We start from the raw sequence: 22,701 nt of genomic DNA on the forward strand, positions 1-22,701 counted from the left end.
CACGAACCGGCTCAGCGTCCCGGGAATCCTGCGGTGGGAAGAAGCTGATCTTTGCGATCAGACCCCACTCTGATGGAATAGGATACAGGACATGGTCGCCCGGCCCGAGGAATGGTCCCAAAGCGGATAGCCATCACACCAGGGGTCATCACACGCCAAGTCCGGCCAAGGTGCCCTTGAGTCTCTTTCTCTGGGCGCACAAATCCGGGCTCTTGAACTTTACAGTTCGTCCACACCGCCAGGTCTTCGAGTCATCGTCCAGGTCTCAGCTTAAACCGGAAAGGCTTCCCTGACCACCCAGTCCTTCCCACATCCTTCCATCCCTCCTACTCACTTCCTCACCGAGATATTTCCTAACAATGGTGTGCCTTCTTTATCGCTGCTTGCCACACTCGGTGGAATTCCGATTCGGTTGTAGGTTTAAGGGCAAGGATTGCAGAAGACTTAACCTCCCTCCGTTTCCAGCCCTAAAAGCCCAGGCTAAGAATGAATGCGGTTCCATCAGTCATCACGTCCTGGTTCCCCAGGATTTCTGTCTATGCTGAGTCCACTTTGATGGGTCTGGTTTATTGGACGATTGCTTATTTTTTCTTCCTGTGTTTCCATTTTATTTCATGAAATACACTTTCCAAGAAAGCAACCTGGTATTGCTGAAATTTTGTAATTTGGTGTCACTTAAAATAAACTTTCGTCTCATCAGACTAATTTTACACTTCAACTTAAATAAAGTCAGCCCATGCGTTCATTCAACGAAGGCGTGAATGTAGCCAATGCTTGCCATTCTCTGTGTCGCATTAGATACAATGTCTCTGTCCTCAGAGAGCTTACATTTTTTAACCAAGGAAACAACGCATGCGCAATTTACACACTGAATGCTTTTAAGGAGAAGCAATTCAGAATGTTTTACAAAGATACATGGGAAGCTAGCTGAGTTAGAGTCCTAGAAGAGCTTCCTGGAGAAAGCTGCCTTTTGTTAGGAGTATCTTCGGCAAAAAGGAGAGCCGTGAAGTAGAAAGGAGCATCCGACATTGATGTGTGACAAGAAGTCAGACAAGAAATCAGAGACATTACCTTTAAGTTCAAGGCCAGCCTCTTTTGAATTGTGAGCTCTAAGCTAATTGGAGCTACATAGCAAGACACCATTTCAGTAATAATAATAATGATAATATTTACAATAATAATGCAACTAGGAAAAGAATTTGTGATGCAACTTGCAAGGAATCAATTAAAAAACAGTCTTTAACCTGGTACAGAATGTTATCGGGTCCTTTTACAAAATTATAATTAGAAAATTGGACAAGGCTAAAATTACTTATGTCTCTCTAGAATCAATCATTTATAAGATTATCTTGTCAATTATTTTTATAAATGAGATTATATTATCTACTTACTCCTTATGCTGACTAGTCTTCATCAATTTGACACACAAACTAGAGTTATCTGAAAGGAGGGAACGAACCTCAAATGAGAAAATGCCACCATAAGATCCGGCTGTAAGGTATCTTCTCAATTAGTGGTCAAGGGGGTGGGCCCAGCCCGTTGTGGGTGGGGCCATCCCTGGGCTGGTGGTCCTGGGTTCTATAAGAAAGCAGGCTGAGCAAGACATGGGGAGCAAGCAAGTAAGCAGCACCTGTCCATGGCCTCTGCATCAGCTCCTGACCCCAGGTTCCTGCCCTGTTTAAGTTCCTGTCCTGACTTCCTTCAATGATGAACAGTGATGTGAGAATGTAAGTCAAATAAATCCTTTCTCCCCAACTTGCTTTTTGTTCATGGTGTTTCAGTGCCGCAATTGAAACCCGAATGAAGACACTCCTCTCTATACCTACCACGAGGACTTTACACAATCATTTCTAGAACTAGAAAGCACCTTCTTTTGGAAAGAGACTTATTCTAAATTTTTCCTCATAGGGGCTGGCGAGATGGCTCAGTGGGTAAGAGCACCAACTGCTGAGTTCAAATCTCAGCAACCACATGGTGGCTCACAACCACCCATAATGAGATCTGATGCCCTCTTCTGGTGCGTCTGAAGACAGCTACAGTGTCTTATTTATAATAATAAACAAGCAGGGCCAACCAGAGTGAGCAGAGGTTCTAAATTCAATTCCCAACAACCATATGAAGGCTCACAACTACAGTGTACTCATATACATAAAATAAATACATCTTTTTAAAAATTATTCCTCATAATGGATTGAAATCTGTATTTCTCAGCCTATGTTTACTTGTTCTTGAGAGTAAGGTTATATAGACTGTAGTTAATCCCTTCTCTCCTTAAGCATTCTCCTCCCTCCTCCTTTAGATAGCCATTCAAATGACAAGTATCCCACAGGTTCCTTAGCAGTGTGGACTTCTTTAAACCTTATATGTAAGTCAGGTAGTGGAGGCACATTCCTTCAATCCCAGCATTCGGGAGGCAGAGGCAGACGCAGGTGGATCTCTGAGTTCGAGACCAGCCTGATCTACAGAGTGAGTTCCAGGACAGTCATGACCACACAGAGAAACCCTGTCTCAAAAACAAAACAAACAAAACAACAAAAACAAAAAGAACAACCTTATATGTAGCACTTTGCACTCACCTAATCAAAATCATTTAAACACTATTGTAAAATGAAATAACATTGAATGTCAAGATAGTTGCTCCCAGCCAGGCTTGGTGGCACACGCCTTTAATCCCAGCACTCGGGAGGCAGAGGCAGGCGGATTTCTGAGTTCGAGGCCAGCCTGGTCTACAAAGTGAGTTCCAGGACAGCCAGGGCTATCCAGAGAAACCCTGTCTCCAAAATACAAAACAAAACAAAAAAAGATAGGTGCTCCCATTTAGCTTACAGCAGTGCAATATATATTTAAGGAGTGCATATACATTTTTACAGACTTCATTAAATAGATCATTTTTGAATTCAGGTTGGCAAATATGGATGTAAATTGTTGTTGCTTGGTACTGACCCCAAAGATCATAGACCTTAGTTCCTAGGGCCTATGAATGCCTTTTTAGATAAAATTAAATGAAAGGCATTGAGATAGGGAAATTATCTGGTGTTTGGGGTAGGCCTAAAACAATTACAAATATAAGAGAGGTAGATTCTTTTGTTTTGCTTTGGAGTTTTCTATTTTGTTTTAAGATTTATTTACTTATTATGTATACAGCATTCTGCCTGCATGGTAGAAGAGGGCACCAGATCTGACTACAGATGGTTGTGAGCCACCATGTGGTTGCTGGGAATTGAACTCAAGACCTCTGGAAGAGCAGTCAGTGCTCTTAACCACTGAGCCATCTCTCCAGCCCCAAGAGAGGCAGATTCTGCACACCCAGAAATAAAGGTAAGGCGACCCCAGAGACAATATCATCACAACTCAAAAGTTCTGACAGCCACCAAAAGCCGGCGAACACAGGGAGCCCTAGACCTTGCACCAGAAGCGCAGCCCTGCCAACATACTGCTTTGGGTGGGAGAATTAATGGATATTGCTCCAAGCTACCAAGTTTAAAATTGATTATGGAGCCTCAACACCAATATAGAATTTATATTGGAGAAAATAAGTAACAACCCCCATTAGTCCAAGCAATGAAAGGAACTCAAGACAATTCTGCAACCGCATGCTGTATGGACTTTAAGTTGCTCTTGGTGTTGGCAATGACTGGTCTACTTAAACATGGCAAGGAACGCTATAAAGAAGTAAAACTCTGAGCTGGAGAGATGGCTCAGCGGTTAAGAGCACTGACTGCTCTTCCAGAGGTCCTGAGTTCAATTCTCAGCAACCACATGGTGGCTCACAACCATCTGTAAAGGGATCTGATGCCCTCTTCTGGTGTGTCTGAAGACAGCATACATAAAATAAATGAAGAAGAAGAAGAAGAAGAAGAAGAAGAAGAAGAAGAAGAAGAAGAAGAAGAAGAAGAGAAGTGAAACTGAAACTCTAGCTCCCCCATAAATAGGAAATGCTGTGAAAATTCGAGGGTTTCTCCCTGAGCAGATAACTGGGAATAGATTCCTAGCTGGAGAGAGTAGACCAGGGCAATAATGCAGAAATGCATGCAGCTCCACTGCACCCAACAATGCTCTTCCCACACAGAGAAGAACTAAGGAGACAGAGAGAAGGAAAGAAGGAGGGAGAGAGGAGAGGAGGAAGAGAAGTCTAGATAAGCATAGTAGGTCAAATGGAGAAATTGTCACAGAAGAATAATATACATTGTGGTGGATTGTATATGCTTGGCCCAGGGAGTGTCAAATGTACAAAACACCATTGACAGCCCTCCTTCCTAAAAGCAAAACAAAACAAAACAATAGCTATCTGACTCCTCGGCTCTAGCATTCCCTCAAATTTCAACAGTCAGGATTCTTGGATGGTCATGCTCGAGACAAAGTTTGGTCTTAGTACGCAAGGCTCGTATATAGATAAGAAAAGAATGAGCCAATTTTAAAAGGCTGGGCTCACATACGTTAAAAGTAGTCCGTAATCCCAACCTTCCTAGTATCAGTTCTTCTCCAGTGACAGAAACTATTGGAGATGTATGTCTTAGTTAGGGTTTTACTGCTGTGGACAGACACTACAACCAAGGCAACTCATATAAGGCTAATATTTAATCGGGGCTGGCTTACAGATTCAGAGGTTCAGTCCATTGTCATCAAGGTGGGAGCATGGCAGCATCCAGGCAGACATGATGCAGGAGGAGCTGAGAGTTCTACATCTTCATCTGAAGGCTGCTAGCAGAATACTGACTTCCAGACAGCTAGGATGAGGGTCTTAAAGCCCACACCTATAGTGAGACACCTACTCTGACAAGGCCACACCTAATAGTGCCACTCCCTGAGCCAAGCATATACAAACCATCACACATGGTTTTCCTTGTCTTAGTATTAGTCCCATGAGTGCATTCACTACGGATAGAATGTAGTTCTTTTTGTTGGGGGGGGGGATCAAACCAAGGTTTGCACATGGTAAGCAAGTGCCAGCCCCAATGACAGACACTATGTGTTGCCCAAATACGTGAGCCTCTTCTGCCTTACCTTTTCTCTGTCATGGAAATAAAACAAGAAACACTCGAATTCATATTCTTGGAACAATGTGTAGTGCAGAGGGTTTGGGGAGAGAAACGGGGCCTACAAGAACAGATGAGAGAGGCCTGGAGAGATGGCTCAGGAGTTTAAGTACGTGCTTTCCAAGTGTGAGAAGTGGGGTTTCGATTCCCAGAATCCTATGTAGCTGTTCGATGGGGATGCTAGCCTCCCTGTGATTCCAGCATAGGAAGATAGAGCCCAGAGTCCTCAGAGCCCGCTGGCCATTAAAACTCGCCACATCTGTAAGCTCTGGAGTTGACTGAGAGGCCTTGCCTCGATGAGTGAGGTAGAGGAGCAAGTCAGGATGATTCTAGGATCCATGTACAACACACAGGAGCATGGAAAAAGAAGAAAGGTGAAGTCACACAGGGATGGTGTGGGAGGGGTTCAGAGGGGCCTAGGATACACTGACGTTAGAAAGAAGCACGGACAAGGAGCTGTGGAGAAGCACCTCCCCCCACCCCCACCTAACCCCCCAAAGAGGTCAACGGAAAACTAGAAGTTAACACCAAGGATTTTGTATAAAGGCTTTAAGAAGAGAGGTCAGGCATGGTGGCGCATGCCAGGCATCCCGGCACTCAGGAGGCAAAAGCAGGTAGATCTCTGCAAGGAGCCCAGTGTAGTCTATATAGTGAGTTCCTACATAGTGACACACTCTGCCACCACACTTCATCCTACTTCCCCGCTCCCATCCCCACCTCACCCCACCCGCCGCCAATTCAGCTCAAATCAAAACGTCAGTAGCAAGATTAAGAAGCCCTGCTTTCAGGCTGGAGAGATGGCTCCACGGCTAAGAAGGCAGACTGCTCTTTCAGAGGACCCGAGGTCCGTTCCCAGCACCCAAGTGGGCAGTTCAAGGCCTTCTGCAACTTCAGCTCCAGGGGATCGGATCCCTTTTCCCGGCCTACCATGGCTCCTGCACTCCTGAGCACATAACTCCCCATAATTAAGAATTAAAAAGAAATCTAAGAAAGAAAGAAAGAAAGAAAGAAAGAAAGAAAGAAAGAAAGAAAGAAAGAAAGAAACCTTGCTTCTATCCAAGGAAGTACGCATGTTTTCCAGTTCACCACTGCTATAAACCCCAAAGAAATATTAGAGACAACAAGAAGAAACAGTAGCTGGACGGTGGTGATGGTGTGGTGGTCCATGCCTTTAACCCCAGCACTCAGGAGGGAGAGGCAGGCACATCTCTGTGAGTTCGAAGTCAGCCTGGTCTACATAGTAAATTCCAGGCCAGCCAGTAGAGAGAACAAGACATTGAAGAATTTAATTAATATGCACGTGGTCCGTGCTTTCTCAGTTCTGCTTCCCGCTGTAGAAGAATCTTGTGCCCTCAAGGCTTTTTTCTTTTTTAAGATTTATTTATTTATTTATTTAATGTATGTGAGTACGCTGTTGCTGTATAGATGGTTGTGAGCCTTCATATGGTTGTTGGAAATTGAATTTTTTTTTAGGACCTCTGCTAGCTCCAGTCAACTCCACTTGCTCAGTCCCTGCTTGCTCCAGCCCAAAGATTTACTTATTATTATACACTGTAGCTGACTTCAGACGCACCGGAAGAGGGCATTAGATCTCATTAAGGGTGGTTGTGAGCAACCACGTGGTGGTTGGGATTTGAACTTCAGGACCTTCGGAAGAGCAGTCAGTGCTCTTACCTGCTGAGCCATCTCTCCAGCCCTCAAGGTACTTTTTGAAATTGAAAATTAATTATCTCATATAATATCTATACCACCGTTCTCCTTCTCCAACTCCCTCCCCTCTCCCCCACATCTACCCCGCCCCCTTCATTTCTTCTTCAGGAAAGAGCAGGCCTCCAAGTGAGGACAACCAAACAGAACAAGACAAGAAGAAGTAAAACAAGGCAAAAGCCCTTATCTGGATGCTGGACACAGCAACCCAATAGGAGACGAAGAGTCCCCCACAGCAGGACAGAGAGAGAGTCAGAGAAACACCTACTCCCACTGTTAGGAGTCCACAAAAGCACCAAGCTAGCAGCCATAATACATGCAGAGGACCTGGTGCAGACCCACGCAGGCCCCATGCTTGCCTCTTCAGTCTCTACCCAAGACATTTCTTAATCCTGCATTGAGTCCTTTCAGCGAGTGTCACAATACATTTTTATTAGAATAAACTAGTTAGACTAGGCTTTTTCTCAAGGAGACTTCAAAAACATTTCTGTAATTCCTTAGGGAGATAGTACTTACAGATGATCTGTTTCTGTGGAGTCTTCAAATTTAAGAAGTTAGGGCTAACAGACTTTAATATGCAATCATCTGGGAGATAAAATTGAATATTAGGAGGTACAGGGGATTTTAAAACAGGGATACAATAAAAGAAAAAGGAACCCAAACAAAATCACAACCAAAGGAAACGTAACATCTACAGCTGTCCATTTCTACAACTGGCCGGGGGCTGGGGAGGGCACACTGAAGGTTGGCGGTTACCAGAAAGGCAAGGACTTTGACTATAAACCAGTCCTTTTCCTTTAAGGAGCTTCTGACTTCTAGGAAGCCAAGGAAAATGTCTTTTCATCCCATCTAGGGCACTAATAGCAGAACAAAGAAATGATTCTACCAAGTCTAGCGTGGTGAGCCGGTGACTTTCCTGAGGTTACCTACAGCCGCACGGATGCAGGGGTTACGGGCAGGAGGGCAGTGATGCTCAGGCAGGTGGAGCTCTGCAAAGACCAGTCCAGCATGGGGTGAGGATGTATGGATGTTGTCCGCTGTGAATTACTCACTACTATAAATCCTTCATGAATCTTGGAACTTTCTGAATACTCTCTGACCTGTACATTTCCTAAGCTTCATAACTTTCGTGAATCTCCTGAGCCTCCATCTACCTCCTCCAAAGGGAAATTTACTTTCTTTTTTTTCAGAACAGGTTCTCACTGTGTGGTTCTGGCTGCCCCGAATTAACTCTGTAGACCAGACGGACTTCAAACTCATACAGAGCCATCTGCCTCTGCCTCCTGAGTGCTGGAATTAAAAGCATGGGCCACCATGACCAGTGGGGGGGGGGGGTTAATTTGGAGAAAATAGCTATATACAAAGGTGCACAGGATAGTTTTGCATGCCAACTTTGCAAAAGCTAATGTCATCAGAGAAGGATCTTCAGTTGAGGAAATGCCTCCATGAGATCCAGCTGTAAGGCACTTTCTCAATTAATGATCAATGAGTGGGAGCCCAGTCTATTGTGAGTGGGGCCATCTCTGGATTGGTAGTCCTGGGTTCTATAAGAAAGCAGACTGAGAAAGCCATGGGAAACAGGCCTGTAAGCAGAACCCCTCCATAGCCTCTGGATCAGCTTCTGCCTCCAAGTTCCAGCCCTGCTTGAGTTCCTGACCTGAATTCCTCCCATGAAGGGAGTACTAAGATCTGGAAGTGTAAGTTGAATAAACCCTTCCCTCCCCAACTTGGTTTTCAGTCACAGTGTTTCATTGCAGCGATAGAAATCTGAACTATGACACCACATCTAACAAATGTTTGCACCTATGAGTTCTGCAATGCAGTGCTTCATTTGTGCGCACTATTTAAAGACAATGAGTGGAGGACCAGTGTATAAAAGATGTGTATTGGACATGAGATTTCAGAAACTCGATTGGGCATACGGGATTTTGACAGATAAAAATTTCTCAAAGCATTCCCCATTAGATGCACCTAGCAAGGGTGATTAACAACAGGAGGCAGCAGCTGCGGAGGATCACGAACTCCCCATAGGAAACAATGTTTTTCCTTTATTTGTGCACCTACTCAGCAACTTGTGTTGATGTGAGACTGTTTTTCTCCCCGTGTAGGAGGCAACAGGTAAAGAATTAGAACAAGGTGTAGTAGAGGTGTTCAATGTCAACCCAGAATTCACATCCTTTCATTGTCCAAACAGAATCAAGCACCTGTCTGTATCTTTCCCTTCTGGAGCAGCTCAGAACCTACAGTTTCTAGTCTTTTTTTTTAATTAGGTATTTTACTCATTTACATTTCCAATGCTATCCCAAAAGTCCCCCCTACCCTACCCCCCACTCCCCAACCTACCCACTCCCACTTTTTGGACCTGGCGTTATCCTGTACATATAAAGTTTGCAAGTCCAATGGGCCTCTCTTTCCAGTGATGGCCGACTAGGCCATCTTTTGATAAATATGCAGCTAGAGTCAAGAGCTCTGGGCTACTGGTTAGTTCATAATGTTGTTCCACCTATAGGGTTGCAGATCCCTTTAGCTCCTTGGATACTTTCTCTAGCTTCTCCATTGGGGGCCCTGTGATCCATCCAATAGCTGACTGTGAGCATCCACTTCTGTGTTTGCTAGGCCCCGGCATAGTTTCACAAGAGACAGCTATATCTGTGTCCTTTCAGCAAAATCTTGCTAGTGTATGCAATGGTGTCAGCGTTTGGAAGCTGATTATGGGATGGATCAAATCTCTGAGGATCTTCCCGGCTCACTAGCAAAAATAAATAAACTGCAAGTGTGGGCAGTGACCACGAGAGGGCACCAGCAGCTCGATGAAATTTACAAGGTAAGGGCAAATCCTTCCAAGACTGCGTTAGCTGTGTTCTTCAATAAAAATAAGATTACCGACAAAGATTTTCCCCTGAGTTTTAGAAAACAGGAATATTCTAGAGACACGGGGGAACGTAAGAAGGAAGAAACTACAGTTCATAAGGTGACAGATGTTCACTGCAAATGTTCCAAGAAACTTAAAACTATTTCTTCTCAAAGAAAGAATTGTGTTCAATGTTAGAATTCTCAGATCTTGCCAATTTCTACTGAAATATGTCAGGAGCTAAAAAGAGAGGACAAAGAAAACTATCAAAATGTTTGTTTTAAATAACTGCTTGTAACTTCAGTTCCAAGACACCCATTGACCTTGGCTTCCTTGGACACCTGCGCTTACAAACACACACACACACACACACACACACACACACAGAGAGAGAGAGAGAGAGAGAGAGAGAGAGAGAGAGAGAGAGAGAGAGAGAGAATAAAATAAATTGATTTTTAAATAACCAGAGCATCAAAACTATCTGGTTATATTAGATAGAAACATTGGATAGCCTATTCTGTAACCAAATTATTGGTAATAGTGTTGTAAACAGGCTGTTTCCAAATGACTAAAGTTAGTTCAGAACTCAGACAGTCTCACTGAGTCAGTCTGAAGTCTGTAGCATGGCTGTTTCCTGTAGTTATAAGACACTAGAAATCCTAAAGAGATCTATGTAAACTAGACCTAAATGACTATTATGGTGGTTAATATTGGTTGGCAACCTGACAGATCTAGACTCACATCTGAGCCAATCTCTGGACACATCTGTGAGGGGGTTTCTAGACTGGCTTTACAGGGGTAGGAAGAGCCACCCTAAATGTGCTGGGTACCATTCTCCGGGCTAGGGTCCCAGACTGGCTGAGAGGGACAAAAGGAGCTGAAGGGTAGATTTCACTTCGCTCTGCTTCCTGAAAGCGGACACAATGGACCAGACCTCTACCTGGCTCATCCTCACAGCCTATATCCAGGATGACTGGAATATTATAGATACCTAAATGACCAAACTTTCTAAGTGCCAGTTTTCTCATGAAGTAATTTTCAATGTATATGCACTTAAACTTTTTTATTTGTATGTTTGTTTGTTTGTATTTTGAGACACGGTTTCTCTGTGTAGCCCTGGCTGTCCTGGCACTCACTCTGTAGACCAGGCTGGCCTCGAACTCAGAAATCCACCTGCCTCTGCCTCCCAACTGCTGGGATTAAAGGTGTGCGCCACCACTGCCCAGCTGCACTTAAACGTTTGTACAAACTTTCCTTAAACTATGAAGCATGGTCTTCCTCAGTCCATCTATTGCCTCTCTGTCTCTCTGTCTGTCTCTGTCTCTGTCTGTCTGTCTGTCTCTCTCTCTCTTCCACTTCCAGCTCGCTTGCGTTCCCACATCCACATTTCTCTACTAGTAGCTGGAGAAGCTTGTTGAGCAACCAAAAAACTCTTTGCAGCATCTCTGATTTTTTTCCTCTGTGTGAGTGTGTGTGCTTGTGAACACTCATGTGTGTGCATGTACATGTCCATTCACGTGGAGTCCAGAGGTTGACACTGGGTGTCTTCCTCAACCACTTTCCTATTTCTGAAGCTACGTCTCTGACTGAACCTGAAGCTCCCCATGAGTTCTGGGGGGAGGGGGATGTCCTCCTGTCCCTGGCTTCCCCATGCTGGAATTATGGGGACATGCTACCACTCGTGATTGCTGGTTTCTTTTTGTTTTTTTGAGCAGAGTTTCTCTGGGTAGCCCCGGTGGTCCTGGAACTCACTCTGTAGACCAGGCTGGCCTTGAACTCACACATCTGCCTACCTCTGCCTCCTGAGTGCCCGACCCACTCCGGGAGGAGGAGGTGAGAACCAGAGATGTCAGGGACGAAAGGGAGGGAAAGGCGAAGGCAGTGTGGTTCATCGCAGCATGTATGGATGCTATAGGAGGGGAACCGTGAAGCAAGGCGTGTGGATAGCCCCTCGGAGCCAGAAAAAGGATGTTTCTGTGGGTTTCCCAGAATGGCATGCAGTCTTCCTATACTGCAGCCTCAGCCACTGTAAAACAGACAATCTGTGCCTTAGGCCATGAAGATAAAGTCATTCATTAGAGCCGTAGAAATGGACCAAGGTAGGAGGTATGTCTGCTTGCACGTCCTAAACAGCACCAAGAGGTGGATTCTTCTTTTTTCTTGATAACTAGCATCCACGGTAGTACCTTCTGCAGACTGTAGGCATCAAAAATAGCTGGTTAAACCAATAAATAATCGAGAGCCACTTACTGATAATGGCCGTATTATTTGTTGTTCTTTCTTCAGACAAATTCGCTCCCAAAGACACAGAGTTTTATGTGCTATGTTATTTATTGTAGCTGAATACAAAACGAAATTAAGCTCAGCTAAAAAACGACACCATCCTTCCCTTCCCCAGTGGAGCCCTCGGGATGCTCTGTGTTTGGGAGTCAGGGGAGGAAATGAGCTAACTTGTCTTCCTGATGGCCTTATAAAACTATCCCCAGTGTGGTTTCCATTAGGAGAGCATCATCCAACGCCGGGCCTGACAGCATCAGGACAGTCTTACTGCCTTCACACTCCTGAAGGAGGCGTTCGTCGCCTGTTTTCAGACGCTGCTCCCCAAGGTCAAGAGTATCAGAGACTGCAAACCCCGAATCAACCTGATAAAAGAAGCCAGGAGCTGCTGATTTTACACATGAAGGGTAATGACTACTCCTGGGCATTAGTTCCCACCCCTACCCCTGTCCCCAACTACAAACACTAGAAAACAACCCAGACTCTGAAGGGGCTTCAGATCAAGTTCAATCAAGGCAAACTATCCGTCCATTACAGATGGTTGTGAGCCACCATGTGGTTGCTGGGAATTGAACTCAGGACCTCTGGAAGAGCGGTCGGTCCTCTAAACGGCTGAGCCATCTCCCCAACCCATATGGACAATTTTGTTTTTGTTTTTGTTTTTCTGTTTTTTGAGACAGGGTTTCTCTGTATAGCCCTGGCTGTCCTGGAACTCACTCTGTAGACCAGGCTGGCCTGGAACTCAGAAATCCACCTGCTTCTGCCTCCCAAGTGCTGGGATTATGGACCACCACCACCTGGCTTTAACAGTATTGATTTAAAAAAAATAAAAGAATATTCTGGGGACAGTAATATGGCTCAGTAGGTGAAGGTACTTGCCACCAAGCCTAATGACCTGAGTTCCCCAGGACTCACACAGCAGAAGGAAAGAATGATTTCTGACCCCCACTGGGATACAGACCTAAAAGTCAATGAAAAGTCTCTTTAAAAGATCAGAACCAGGAAACTGGAGAGATGGCTCAGGACGTAAAAGCACAAGCTTCGAAAGCCCAATGCCCTGAACCCTGGAACCCACCGTGGAAAAAGAGCTGACTCTGGAAAGACACACTGCAATGTGTGACTCTCTCCTCTCCCTCTCCCTCTCCCACCTCACAACTCCTCACACACACACACACACACACACACACACACACAGACACAGACACACACACACACATGAGTAATAAAAACTTAAGTAAATTTAGGGCTGGGGAGATGGCTCAGAGGTCGAGCATTTGCCGGTCTTGCAGAGGAACTGGGTTTCCAGCACTCACGTGGCGGCTCACAACCACTTGAAACACTCTAGGGGATCTGACACTTTCTTCTAACACCTGCAGGCACCAGGCATGCACACACATACATACAAATCTATCAATCAAACAAACAAAAAGACCCTCAAAACAAAACAAAAAAAAAAGCCATGTACACACACAAAAATAAAATAACCTAACATATACACACATTTAGGAAAACAAAACAAAACAAACGGATGGTAAAGCAATATGGCAGAGAAGCCAGAGATCGACATGTTTAATAGTCAGCGGTGAAAAGCACTGTCGACAGCACCAGAAATAACTCAAAGCCTCCCCAGACTCCAAGCTACCTCTCAAGCACCCCCCCTAGCTACCCCGGCAGCCCCCCAATTCCTCCTAGCCAGCCCCCACAGCCCCTCCCCCTCCCAGGCTGGTAAACCTCGGAAGCACTATGGCCCATCAGGCTTCCAGACACCGTTGGCTTCCTTTTCTTCATTCATTGTGTCAGAAGCACAGTGCTGGGGCAGTCTGTGGGAACTGGGAGATGTTGGTCCCATCCTTAACTGCGCCATTCCCTTCAGGACAGCAAAATATCCTGCCCTTCCTCCTAAACTCTCTGAGATACCCAGAAGAGCGCGAGTACTCTTTCCTGGTATTGGCTTATATCTGTCCTTAGATCTTTTTTTAATTTTTTTTTTTTTATTTCTCGAGACAGGGTTTCTCTGTATAGCCCTGGCTGTCCTGGGACTCGCTTTGTAGACCAGGCTGGCCTCGAACTCAGAAATCCACCCGCCTCTGCCTCCCTCCCAAATTCTGGGATTAAAGGTGTGTGCCACCATGCCTGGCTCCTGTCCTTAGATCTTAAGCCTCCCTTTCGGTGCAGGCTCACATTGTACCTCTGTTTCCCTCCTCAATGCGCAGGTACCACTTGAGAATCTCTTTTTCTTCGTCTATGCGGGACGTTCCACTTGAATGGCTCCTTCTTGAGCTCTCTACCCTGGCGAGGGAGTGGCCCGTGTACATTCCCAACAAAGAGGACTGTACCTCTGTTCTACACTTCACTCTTGTTGCTCCACCTATGTAACCAGAAGACACTAATCTGTAGAGGTCATGGGTGTGTTAACTATGGTCCACTTACCACTCTTTCTTCCCCATCAAATATCTCCAGGACTCGTGTCCCTGATGTCTCCACCCTGCGATAATCCCGCCTTCCTGCTTCACGCAGGTACCAGGGTACTGTCAGATTACATCCTGTTCTTTGTACCACTTTTATGAAGCAGATTCACTAATAACTAATCCAAAGCGGGGCTCCCACTGGCTACGGATAACCAAGATCATAGCTACGTAACCCCTTCAAACAGCGCTCAGAAACCCTCTGAGTACCGCACCCTTGGCTGCACTTTTATCAATGACCTTAGTCTGGTGAGAGAACACATCAACGTGGCAAGTTATAAGAAACAGATTTACTGCTTACACCATAGGCAGCTGCAGACGAAAGCATAGGAAATACTGTAAAATGGTTTCCTGTGGCCCAGAAAAGCTGCCCTGGGGCAAGCGAAGTCTCACTTCTGTGTGTCCCAGCTGGGCTACCACTGGAGAACCCTGAAAGGAAGCCAGCTCTGCGGTCCACATTTCTGACAAACATGACTCACTGAGGAACCTTTTTGAGGGGCATCATGTTTTCAGAGGAAGGAGGAACAAAAAACAGTCTGTTCTGGAAAGTTCTTTTTTTTTTTTTTTTTTTTTTTTTTTTTTTTGGTTTTTCGAGACAGGGTTTCTCTGTATAGCCCTGGCTGTCCTGGAACTCACTTTGTAGACCAGGCTGGCCTCGAACTCAGAAATCCGCCTGCCTCTGCCTCCCGAGTGCTGGGATTAAAGGCGTGCGCCACCACGCCCGGCTGGAAAGTTCTTCTGAAGGCACAACAGTGATCAACGGCTTTTTCATTTTGGCCATCCCCACATTTAGCTGAGGATTGTTTTTTTATGTTTCTAGCAATTTGTCTTTATAGAACTTTGGGTTTTAATAACATTTTAATCAAAGATCTTCAAGTTATTCTTATTGAGAAAGGGTTATTTTGTTTACAATTTTTCTTCCTGCTCTTACTATACGGATTATCTTCAGTTATTGGAAATCTTTTTCTTTTTCTTCCTCCTCCTCCTCCTCTTCCCCCCCCCCCTCCTCCTTCTCTTCTTAAATTAGGATTCAGGTTTGTCTTTTTGAAGGTCCTGGAGAGTGCAATAAGTTTTTGGCTTTGGTTTGCTTTTTATTTTGTTTTGTTTTAGTTTAGTTTTGCTTTTTTTTTTTTTTTTTTTTTTTTTGTCAATGTTCTGGTTGTTGCATCCCTCTAACGGCACAAGCAGTGGTTTTGCACTGAATCGTCTGAAGAGGATGACCTTGGAGACTGATCCTCAGAGTTCAAACTCTAGCTCTTCTGTTCAATAGTGATGGGAGGGCTGGAGAGATGGCTCAGGGGGGTAAGAGCACTGACTGCTGCTCTTCTGAAGGTCCTGAGCTCAAATCCCAGCAACCACATGGTGGCTCACAACCACTCATAATGAGATCTGATGCCCTCTTCTGGTGCGTTTGAAGACAGCGACAGTGAACTTATAATAATAAATAAATCTTTGGGCCGTGGCAAGTGGGGTTGGCCAGAGCAAGCAGAGGTCCTAAATTCAATTCCCAACAATCACATGAAGGCTCACAACCCTCTGTACAACTACAGTGTGTACTCATATACATAAAATAAATAAATCTTAAAAAAAAATAGTGATGTGAGCCTTGAGCAAACCAAAGTCCCATATCAGTTTCCTTCCCAAGGATCATTGTAGGTTATATAGTAATTACATATAGAAAACACTTCCTAGGAATTGTATTTGCTTCTTAAAATTCCCTCTTAAAAATGGAAGTCTAGGACTGGTGAGATGGCTCAGGGGGGTAAGAGCACTGACTGCTGCTCTTCTGAAGGTCCTGAGCTCAAATCCCAGCAACCACATGGTGGCTCACAATCACTTGTAATGAGATCTGACGCCCTCTTCTGGTGCATCTGAAGGCAGCAACAGTGTACTTATTTATAATAATAAATACATCTTTGGGCTGGAGCAAGCAGGGACTGAGGGACCGGGGTTGACTGGGGTGAGCAGGGTCACTGGAGTGAGCAGAGGTCCTAAATTCAATTCCCAACAACCACATGAAGGCTCAGAACCATCCTTACAACTACAGTGTACTCATATACATAAAATAAATAGATAAATCTTTTTCTAAAAAAATGGAAGTCTATGTAGTGGATTGACACCTGTTACACCCTGAGTTTAGCTTGCCTCTAACTCCACCACAGCTGCCCATCTGAATCTGTCTACACACACACACACACACACACTCTATTCCATCAGTGAGGTCAAACCTCTCAATGGGAAGAACAGGCGGTAAGAGCTCCAAACTCCCTTGGAAGTCCTGAAGGCCATTGCTGCAGCCTCAACCTGATCATGACCCTGGAGGTCGGTCTAGTGCTACATTAGCCACTGCCCTTTGACCTCCCCACCCCACCCCCAGGCACGCTCTTCTGCAGAACAGATATTAAAGAGAATACTTCAGAGGGGAGCTATATCTCAGGTTCAAGGAAATTGATTAAAAAAAAAAAAACCTTCCAGTAAATTCCTGTTGCTCTGAGATAGATCTGGAAGGCCTGATCGTCAAGGAAGGCTCACTGGGGACCTGGTCTTTGCCTCCTGGGACTCTGGCCTCTGGCCCCACCTTCTCTTCTGCTCAGTGTTCCTCTAACAGGATGGGGATCTTGGCTGCCCGTTCCTCTCTATTCCCAAGCCCACACTTGCCTATTGCCTACTCTCTCTCATTCATAACTTTCAAATAGCACCAGGTCCCATGATCAAAGCGACTCATGGGATAAAGAGTTTATTTGGCTTTGGGTTCCAGAGGGCTAAGAGTCTGTCGTAGCTGGGATGCATGACATGGAGCAGGAAGCATTGCTGCAGGAACTGGTTCACACCTTGAGCAAAAACACAAAGCAGAGAAAGCATCTCAGAGCCCACTTTCACTGACACACTTCTGCCAAAGGCTGAGTCTCCCAACCCTTCTTAACAGCGCCATCAACTAGGAGCAGGGCATTCAAATCCTGGAGTCTATGGACGGGGCATTCCCATCCAGACCATCACAACCAACCCCAGGGTTTCTATCATAACATGTCCTTACTTAATTGTGTGATAGCTCCTACTAGTTTATAAACTTCCTTTATTTTTCTTCTTTATTTTTCCTGTCTCCGTGTCGTATGTCTAATTATGACCTACATTCAGATTACAAAAACTGTTAAGTATTAATTTTGACTAGAGATTAAGAGATTGAAATTTAGCTGGGCATGATAGCACACACCTTTAGTCTCAGCACTCAGGATGCAGAGGGAGTTCTAGTCCAGCCTGGGCTACATAGTGAAATGGTTTCAAAAACAAAAACAAAAACAAGACAAACAAATATATATATATATATATATGTATATATATATATATATGTATATATATATATTACAAAGAGTTTTTTATATCTGGTCTAGATTGTTGTGCTATTGATAAGGAAACTGGTAGCTGACTGCTTTGCTTAAAATTATCCATGTAATTAATAATGGGGTGAGAAAGAGCTTAGACTAATTTCTTCCATTTTCCAGCCCAGTGAACTTTCTAGTATTGAATTCTTTGCTACCATAGATATAAAACAAGAAGGTAAAGAAGGTCATACCAATATGTAAGAGAAACAAAGGCTTAGTACAATTATCACAAGGACCAATGCCTTTAGCTGCAGAGTTATATAAAAGGAACATTAGGAGTTGGAAGCTTTGGCTAAAGTAGGAATTTGTCGCCCAGGACTTTATCAGGTAAAATATAATCCCTATTGTGAGGTACTAGGGAACTTAGTCTGACTAGACTGTTTAGTTAAGAACGCCCTTTGGGAGGTGCAGAAGAGGGAGAAAAACAAATGATCCTGGTGGCTGATAAGACAGAGGAGAGACAGAAAGATATACATACACATACACGTATACATACACGTATACATACACAGCTCGCTCAGACTCTTTCCACCTCAGCCTTTTCCTTGCCTCAGGACTCTGCCAACAAGAAGGCAGATGCGACCAATCCAGAACAATGAACCAAAATAGAAGCACGAGCCAAATAAACTCCTCTTGCTTAGAATCCAGCCAGTGTGTTGCTGTGCTATTAGTAACAGGAAATGGCCGAGCACAGAAGATATTAGAAACTGAACTGAGTTAGCTTTCAAGTGGCGAAGGACCAAGGTAGCACAGGTCCGGGTTAACTTTTCTGAGAAGGGTTGCTCATGCCTGCTCTAGGTTACACTACGGTTTGTAACATGCCCAGGTCCTCACCAAAGAAACACAGCTGCCTCCACCCTGGTCCCTACACTAGACTAAGAGTCTGACTCACACAAACCCTGAGGCTCACTACCACAAAGTTCAAAAATGGTAACATCAGCATTAAAACCACCCTGACGACTCCCTGTCTGACATGTGACTTAGAAGCCATCACTTCCATCCTTGGAACGAGGATAAAGCCAGACACACTGAAAATTTATCTGCGCATGTGGCACATGCCTGTAATCCCAGAGTTTGGGAACTGGATCAGAGTTCAAGGTCACCCCCCGTGCTACGTAAGTAGTCTGAGATCAGACCGAATTACATGAGATCCTGTCTCAAACAGACAAACCCATCCCAACCCAAACCACACAAAGCAAAAGTTTAAACTGAAGGCTCTTTTTTTAGATTCGTCCGAAAGCTGATGTCATGGGACAAATTACTGCCCAGATAATTGGAAAGAGACGTGATAGAATTATAGTTTTCAGGGAGAAACTCTGGGCATAAGCCACTGTAATTGATCCATTCTGAGCCTCAGTGTAGAATTTCCCTCTTGAGAGGGCCCGTGATTAAGAAAACACCTACATTTCCTCAAAATTCACCTTCAGCACCCATATCACACATTCTCTGTGAGGACAGAGAAAAGCCCCTCTATGGGACTTTTGAAAACAGGCTCTGAAACTTTTGTTTTCCTCAAAAGAAATTCTTTTCCGAATGCTTAAGCACTTAGTGTTTTACCAAATTTTACCTGACCAGAAGAAAGGGAATTACCCAGGCTCAGCTACCCTCTAGCCATTTCGGTGTGGAAATACCCAACTGTGTTTCACTCCAAGCCCGAGACCTAATTATAGACTCACAGGACACCTCTCTCATAGCTTGCAACCAGATCACCTGGCCTCTGCCTAACAACAGAAGACTACGGCTAAAAGGACCTGCAAGCCTTAGGTTTTGTGCTTTAATTCCTACTTTAGGAAGATGGCAAAGTGGTAGGGAAGATAGAAACAGACACATGGAGGGAAATTCGAGCCTCCGACACAACAGCAAAGCGAATACGTACAGTTTATGCCTCAGATAAACATACAGCACGGAGGCTAATCTACCTAAGGTCCCAGTGGCCTGATACGTGGAAAACTGCCAGGATTTGCTATGCAAAAAAAAAAAAAAAACCAGTCTGACCACACACACACACAAAGCAAAACGAGACATAGACATGGCGTGGCACGGTGGTAAGTCCTGACAGTCTTAGCTACTTGGGAAGTATTGGCAGGAAGATCAAGAGCTCCAGGCCAGCTTGGGAACTGGGACAATGTATCATGATTTTGTGCCCAGCCAGCCCACGCACATACCAAAGCCCCAAACCAAACCAAAGCAACCGAACTGAAGTCCTTATTCAGACCCGGCTGAGATTCCTCAGAGATTCTGGAATTCTTGTAACTGGGATCCTGGAGCTGATGCTAACGGGCAGAGGCAGGAGTGGGGTCTTTAACTCATGCTCTCTTTAGAGAGTGGCTGAGCTGAGAAATCTGTACACATCACTCCAAGGTGACATGCTATGCCCAACTGGCAGGCTATTCAAGGAAGGAGAACAAAGGTAGTTCATCATTCCCAAGCCCAGGCTTGCCATGTCTCTGCGACCTGTAGCATCTCTGCTTCTCTTGTCATCCTTACACCCTTCTTTTAGTCTCTGCACATCTGAGCCCAGGCTGGACTTGGAATGCTGAGTCTTAATTGCTGTCTGCTGATATTAACGGAGTAATGCTTCTGCAGGCAGGGGGCTGGAGAGTTAACTCAGAACCAGCCAACAGTGCCAAGGGGGCCATCAGGACTGCTCAGTGTCTGGGGAAGGACGAGTCCTTCTTTGATGAGGATGTGGCCATCGACAGGATTCCAGTGTTCCTTTGCCCCATACCCATGCACACACACATATATATATATATACATATATATATGTGCTCACCACTAACTGGGCTTGTGGCTCATGAAACAAGAGGTGGAGCTCAGGCAAAAAACAAGTGTAAATGACAGCAGAAAAGAGAAGCCCCACACACTGTGTAGAGTGAATGGCACTCCCCTGATTACTAAGCCAAGGAGTAAAGGGACCAAGGGGCTTGGGTTAGTGTTTATAACCTGTCCTCCATCAGTGTACCTCCATTCTAGAACGATGCCTGACTTTGCAAGGTTGTGAAACTGCAACTGCCTTGGCTCATCTGAATCTCTTTGTTCTTATGAAATGAGGGTCTGTCCGTGGTCCATGTTTCTCCCAAAGATCATACCCCCTTGCAGATGTGTTTCCTCGACTACAGCTAGAGGGAGGGGGCAACCAAAGACTGAAGTAGCCAGGTCATCTTCCTTTCCTAGAGCAAGAATAATCAATATAAAAAGAGCAGGAGCATTTCGAGGTTTCATAGACTTAGCTGCTAAATGCGATCAAATACTAACTTACCAGTGGCTTACATTAAAGAGGACACTATTAACGTGCTTCCTCCTTTAAGAGCTAGGTGCTATTCATAGCCCTGGTTTATGGATGAACAGTCCCAGCTACAGAGAAGCTAAGTAAACAGGGTTGGAAAGCTGGAGTGGCAGGCATAGGGTTTAAAACTGTAGTCTAGGATCGTGCAGCTTCTCAAATGTGCCTTGGTGGATTAGCTAGCTCTAGTGCTGCTATAACAAAGCAACACAAACTCAAGTGGCTTAGAACAACACAAACTGAGTATCTTACAGATCCGTAGGCCAAGCCAAAAGAAAAGAAAAAAAAAAAAAGAAGAAAAAAAAATCAGTGTGTCGGTGTGGCTATTTTTCTACATCTCTAGGGCTTACAGGCAGGAATCCGTTCCAGCTCCTAGAGGCCACTCTCCCTTCTTCATCTTCAAAGCCAGCATCTTACCGGCTCTCCCATCGTTGCATGTCTTTTTCTTTGACCATAGCGAGGGATAAGTTAACTGATTCATTTACTAACTTGAATTTTAGTTAAAAAAAAAAACAACATAAAATTTACCATTTATATTTTAGTAGTATTTAGTATATTCATACTCCCCTGGGGCAAGGCCTCAGTACATTTTGCCCTCTTGTGCATCTGAGGTCTACACCCAGTAAGCAATTCCTTCCCACTGGTGTCTATCATTTTCATTTTTTTAAAGATGGGTTGTTTTATTGTAAGGTTTATTTATTTTGTTATGCCAGCACACTGTAGCTGTCTTCAGACACACCAGAAGGGGGCATTGGATCCCATTACAGCTGGATGTGAGCCACCATGTGGTTACTAGGAATTGAACTCAAGACCTCTGGAAGGACAGTCCGTGCTCTTAACTGCTGAGCCATCTCTCCAGCCCCTCAAAAAAATGTCATTTTTATTTTGTGTGTATGAGTGTTTTACCTGCATGTATGCATACCATAAAGACCAGACCAGATGTCAGATCCCCTGGAACTGGAGTTACAGGCAGTTGTGAGCTGCCTTGTGGGTCCTGGGAACAGAATCTGGAGCCTTTGCAAGGGCAGTAAGTACTTTTTAACAACGGACACATCTCTGCAGCTCTCAGGTATCTGCCATTTTAATGTCTTGTTTCTGTGAACTTTATCTCAGATGTTAGTATTAACATGGAGTCTCATGGAGTCCAGGTTTTACAGGTATGTACCACATGCCTGGTTTATGGGGTACTAGGATCAACCCCAGTGCTTCATACATACCAGGCAAGCACTCTACCCACTGAACGACACCCCCAGATCCTATTTTAGTTGTTTTGAGACAAGTGAGACAGGGTTTTGCTACACAGTAGTAGCATTCCTGCATAGTCTGCTTCAGTTCCTGATTCTGGGTTCCCACTTTGGCTTTCATCAGCCATGGGCTGCGATGTGGAAGTTTAAACTAAATAAACATTTTCCCCCTCTGCGTTGCTTCTTGGTCATGGTATTTACATAGCAACAGGAGGAAAACTTCCTGTTTGTAGAAGTTATCTTTGGTTGTAGTGTTATTCAAGGAACCGTTGTAGATCTAACTTCCATTGAAACTATGGATTTAATTTCTTAGTTTTTGTAAATGATGGGAGTCTGGGGTCCAATTTCCTTGTTATCTATGCTGACGCTCATTTCCCTTAACACCCTTTGTTGGAAAGACTATCTTGTGTATCTTGTGTATTCTCCACCGTCTTCCCGAGCCTTCATGTGATCGA

Source organism: Mus caroli, unplaced genomic scaffold (assembly GCF_978045245.1).
Source record: "Mus caroli unplaced genomic scaffold, Mus_caroli_1 scaffold_9, whole genome shotgun sequence".
NCBI classification, from domain to species: Eukaryota; Metazoa; Chordata; class Mammalia; order Rodentia; family Muridae; genus Mus; species Mus caroli.